The sequence below is a fragment of the Chiloscyllium plagiosum genome, chromosome 8 (assembly GCF_004010195.1).
Source record: "Chiloscyllium plagiosum isolate BGI_BamShark_2017 chromosome 8, ASM401019v2, whole genome shotgun sequence".
Lineage (NCBI taxonomy): Eukaryota > Metazoa > Chordata > Chondrichthyes > Orectolobiformes > Hemiscylliidae > Chiloscyllium > Chiloscyllium plagiosum.
Window position 1 is genome coordinate 48,525,754 of NC_057717.1, and position 5,557 is coordinate 48,531,310.

Genomic DNA, 5,557 nt, shown 5'->3' on the forward strand with positions numbered 1-5,557 from the left:
GTGTGTCGCAAGAACCAGGGGGTTATCTGACGCGGTCGGGCTAGCATCAGTTGGGTATATTTGGAGTCCCAGTCCAAAGCTACCTATTCCGTGTCGGTTGCAAAGTTATTGTTCGAGTGGGCCTTCATTGATGCATGGTAAGGGGACGGGGGTAGCACCTTGAAGCACAAACGCTGGCGATTTAAACACATTTTAATAGCCATGCTAGAAGTGCGATATCGACCATGATCGTATTGACGAATATGAATCCCTGTAGCAAGGCTGTGCCCCAGGCTGTCACAGTTCTTGCCCAGTTCCATAGGTCCCATTTCGGTTTTTGGTTGAGCAGTACAGTGGTAGCGCATTGGATATGCCAGGCTGGGTTACTTATGTCCTCACTGGGGTTCGGTATGTAAGTGCAGCAATCGGAAACGATGAGGGTGCATGCGCTCACTTTCTCGAACAGCAGATAATCCTGGATCATCCAGTTTTGCAGGGTCACATTGGGGATGCCAACAGTTTTGGCATTCAGCTGGTCATTGGCTACCTCCTCCAAGGTGGGGGCCAGCTGATAAGTTTTTATTTTGAATCGAGTGGTTGCATATTTGGGTAAAAGGACAGAGAGAACAGTGGTCAAGATTGGTGAGGATCCGCTTCCTGTGATATTGTGGCGTCGTAAAGGGAAATACTGGGAATGATATGCAAATGGGACTGCACCGCATATGCAACATAACAGCTCCTGGGTCAGGATAATGAAAGGTAGGCTTTGTGGCCACAAATAGCATAGGAACAACGATAGATTCTCAAGTGGTCGGTCTGGAACTCTCTCTAGGTTTTGGTGAAGGGTGTTTTGGCTGGTAACGTTGAGGATGTGAAGGATCAGTAAACTGTCTTCTGCTGTGGACCAAATTGCTGCGGGGATGAGGAGCAACGAGTTCATGCACTGGCGCCAGCCGGCATTCCATCTGATTGGATGGCTGTTTTTGAGCCTGATAGATTACAGGGGTTTGCGCTATCTGGTCCAGTCTGTGAGGGGTAGTGCCGGGGGATCGTTGGAAAGATTGCCTAAGCGGAGAACCATCCCGAAACTTTTTTAATGGGTACCCTGCGGGTTTCCAGTGGGCCAAACATTTACACCCGTAACTTCCTATTCCCGGTGACAAGCTGAGAGAGTTTACTTCGGGGACTTGTCGCGTTCCAGCCGCCATTGATTTCTGATTCCTTTAAGGGGATGGGTTTCAGGGGAATTTACTCTTGGGAGTGCATGGAGGCATAAGCGCAAACACAACATCTAACCGGCTTGACCCATAACTCTTGAACACTTAAAATTTCTCACTACATGACCTGCTTCCAATCATCCCGTGGCAGGATGATCAGGGTGAGGAGAGAAACTATTAGGATTGCAGCGGTCAGCTAGAAATTTCCTCTGGGAGCGGAGCTGATTTTTGCTGTGTTTCCTGTTTGTTGCCGTTTGCGGTGGAGCTCGCTTGCAGCAGGTCTCATGCTGGTTTTCTATTCAGTTTGACAGTTGTCCGGGTTGTCAGAAACAGAAGTTATGGGCCTTTCCAATTCGATGAGAGTATCTTTTTCCAGTTAATTGATCATTATGTAGTGCCCAGGTTGGAAAGTATGAAGTGACTCACGGTGGAGTGTTGGCACTGCTGCCTTTCCCAAATCATGGTTAAGATTAATGGCCCTATTAAGGGCTTGAATAAATCCAGCAGGGTCTCCTGGGTCAGGAGTAGCGCTGTACCTGTGGGGAGTTTTGTGAGCCTGGTCACTGTCGGCAGGGGTCTTTCCATAAGAACCTCGAAAGGCGTGAGCCCCGTGCTCCAGTTTAACTTGCCACGTATTGTGTAAAGGGCTAAAGCAAGGCATCTGGCCAGGCCAGACCTGATTCCTGTTAGTAGGATAGTTATAAGCATGCCATTCATCCGTTTCACCTGATAACTGGGGCTGATATGGAGTGTGATGATATCCCCAGGTCCACTCGTCAATTTAAATGTTAGCCTGGACTCTGAATATGGAAATAACACCTTTCGTCCAAAATTTACACGCTGTCCTCGCGTCATCATCTTTCGTGTTGAATGCTTCCACATTCTTTTGTAATATACCAGTATTCACCAAAATATATTTAAAACCTTGTTTAGGAGTTTATTCTTTAAAACAAATGTCTTATAGGTGGGTGAAGGGTCCCTCAGGAGTAGGTAGGTGGTCATAATTGGCTTTCGGCTAACCTGCAATGATTTGGAGCCAAATCATACCGCGTGACAGGAGGGTTGGGGCCATGGCAGCAAATCCCACCACATACCGAGATTACCTGTCCGAATGTATCATCCCCCGCTTCGCTGTGTGGTCAATGCTGTGGGCTTCCAGATCTAGTACATGGAGGTGGGTCTTGGGTCAGATAAGACCGCCTTACGGGGTGCATCAGTAATTGTAGAAATGGTGATTCCCAAGCCCCGCGGCGGATCCAACTGTCCTTGTCCACCGTTGGAGCAGCCTGTTTAGCGACTCGTACAGTGTCAGTGGCGTCAAAGTGATTCTGGACCCTCCCATATCCTGCGGGTCTGCACTACGACTGTAGTCGAGTTGTAAATAGCTTCAGGAGCTGCTGTGTCAGCGGAGATATCTCCGCGAGTGATGGAGTCACTGGCAGCGATGTTAGCAGCACACTATATATCAGCCACGACTGTGGGTAGGAGGATTGCATTCAGCAATTAACTGATTGTGGTGAAATAGCTTCCCTACTGATGTAATAAATCCTCTGGATTCCAGATATTGCGGAAGTCGTGGACGACTCCGAATGTATATCTGGAGTCCGAATAAATGTTGATTGAGGTGTCTTCAGAGATAATAAAGGTTCTGGTAAGAGCGAACAGTTCCGTAGCTTGTGTAGATGTCTGATCCGGTAGCGCAGCAGACAGGAGAGTCTCACAGGGTATGCAGATGGCGCACTGTGCCAGTGTCTGATGGCATGAGGTTCTGTAAAAAGGCCCATCTGTGAAGAAGAACATGTTAGGCTTATCTCGTGGTGTCTCAGAGAGTTCAGGGCGCGGCGTAACAAATTGCTGCACTCAGTCCACACAAACATTGTTTCCTGCAGAGCTCCTGGGTGACTCGAATGAATGTTTAAAAGCAGGGACGTTCTGAAGGGAGAGGTTGGCTCAAGGGAGCAAGATGACCTCGGAGCCTGTTCGCCCAGTGGCTATGAAATGTTGATTTGATGCTGTGGAAAACAGCAGGGAGAGCAAATCGGGAAACAAAACAGTGCATCGATAGTCCAGCATAATTGGTTTTGCCGTCTCTACCTCTACCGCAGTGGTTTCCACAGCTCTCAATCTGGCCTCTATTTCCTTTACAACTGGTGGCAATTATATAAAGATCTCGGGCGCCAGAGATCCCCATGAACCTTTCTGAAGATGGCGAACACATGTCCCACTTTCTCAGTGAAATGGCTGTGTTTAGTCAGCGAGCCCCAGAGCACGAACTGATATTAGCTGTTATTTGAGGTCTGTGACTGCCTCTTCCATCGTAGGTGATTAGCGCCCATTTGGTGGCTACTTTGGTGAGGAAGTCTTGCATACGGGTGCGTCAACGACACGGTGATCAGGAATCCAGTGCCTGCAACATTGAATCATCCCCGGAAAAGTTGGCAGCTGGATCCGTTTGGGGAGACCTTAGTAATGGCTGTCACCTGCTCCTTAGACAGTGCTCTGATACTGTGTGTGAGTTCATATCCAAGGTATTGTATTTTCTTCTGACAGAGTTGCAGTTTGTCCATGGAGACTCTGTGTCCATCCTGAATCAGGCAATGAGATAAGAGAACAGTGTCCTGTCTGCATGAATCAGTGGAGATAAAGACCACTAATAAATCGTCAGCCCACAGAGGGAGCTTGCTTTGGCTTGGAAAGTGGAGTTGCACGCGTCCGTTGTATGCAGAGCCATACATAGTGGGGTATACCTTTGGGCAAGCCGCATGCATGTACACTGGCAGCGACATAAGAAAAGGAGAAAAAGGTCCTCGCTCTCAGGGGATAATTTCATGGAGAAAAAGGCTGAAAAGACGACGGTAACAGAGAGGCAAGTGGCCGATGCAGGGATACTATTGAGAATGACATTAGTTTCAGGGACCACCAGCGAGCAGAGAACAACGCCAGAATTGGTTTCCCGTTGGTCATGAATGAAGTGCAATAACCACGAGGTCATTCCTGACCTCGTGGTTTTTGGTGTAGGCAGCACAGGGATATTGCAGGCGCTGGTCGTAGGCACTAACACGCCATATTGTAAGATAGAATCAATGAATGATTTGATTCCCACTGTTGCCGACGGTGATAGATTGTATTGCCTTACTGAGAGAGGACACTTCTCTGATTGAGCATTATGGTTTATGATGGGGAAGATAGAACTCGGCCTGCATGATTGAGTTCTGTGTCCACACCGAGGCTAGAAAGTTGCTTAGCAGTTGGGGTGCTTCGGAAAAGGATTCAGTAGCTGGGCTCTGTTTATTGAAGGTGGCCAGCAACGATGTCAGAATACAGCCCTCGCAGAACTCATTCTGCGCTAGTTAGGCAATCTGAACTGAGGGAGTACTGGCAGGGTCAATGGGAGCAAATTGCAGTGGTCGCTGTTGTAGCCGTGCTGTCAAAGATTACTAGTCGTTGGGCAGCGAGGGGCTCTTGACCATGGGAGGAACATGCGGAATCTCAGCCAGATCGTAGCAGAGCAGTGCAGTCTACTATGCATTGAGCTGGACTTCTGCTGCAACCTCCTGTCGTCCCAAAAATGCAGTCCGATCAGGGCCAGCGGGAATGTCAGAGCGAGATGAAAGTACACAATCACACTGTAATGTGTGCTGAGGCAATGCAATTCAATTGGCAAAGGCAGCTTGTCAATACCACTCAGCAGATGCAGGATGTAGTGGGGGATAGAAAGGCTGTTGGCAAGTGGGAAAGGAGGGGGTCAAGGAGGTCACGTTCAGATGAGTGCGAATATGATCAGGCACAGATGTATTCTGAAGGCGTACAGGACACTGGGCATTTGGAAGAGGCAGCCTGAAGCATGGAAAGATGTGTGTCGGGGATTTCGAGCGTGACACCTTGTGGAGAGCAATGAATGCTAGCTTTCCATTCACACAGTTTGCAAGTCCAGGAAGGCTACTGGGCATGATACAAATATTGTCGGTGTATCCGGGACTGTGACAAAATCTGTGCAAAAGTTGACAAATCAGATTACGACTGTAAAATGGGTACTACAGAAATAAAAATGTGTTGCTGGAAAAGCGCAGCAGGTCAGGCAGCATCTAAGGAACAGGAGAATCGACGTTTTGGGCATAAGCCCTTCATCAGGAATGAGGAAAGTGTGTCCAGCATGCTTAGATAAAAGGTAGGGAGGAGGGACTTTGGGAGGGGCTTTGGAAATGCAATAGGTGGAGGGAGGTCTAGGTGAGGGTAATAGGCCTGAGTGGGGTGTGGGCGGAGAGGTCAGGAAGATGATTGCAGGTTAGGAAGGCAGTGCTGAGTTCGAGGGATTTGATTGAGACAGGGTGGGGGGAGAGGAAATGAGGAAACTGGAGAAA

The 5,557-nt window shown here is 48.6% G+C and overlaps 1 long non-coding RNA gene across 1 annotated transcript in view; it reads left to right on the top strand.

Moving 5' to 3' along the window:
• Nucleotides 1-5,141, top strand: part of LOC122552134 — an 18,557-nt gene extending 13,416 nt beyond the window's left edge. Inside the window, exon 3 of the long non-coding RNA XR_006312315.1 lies at nt 5,131-5,141. This is a non-coding gene — a long non-coding RNA (uncharacterized LOC122552134). The remainder of the gene's footprint in view (nt 1-5,130) is intronic.
• The last annotated feature ends 416 nt before the right edge of the window (nt 5,142-5,557 follow it).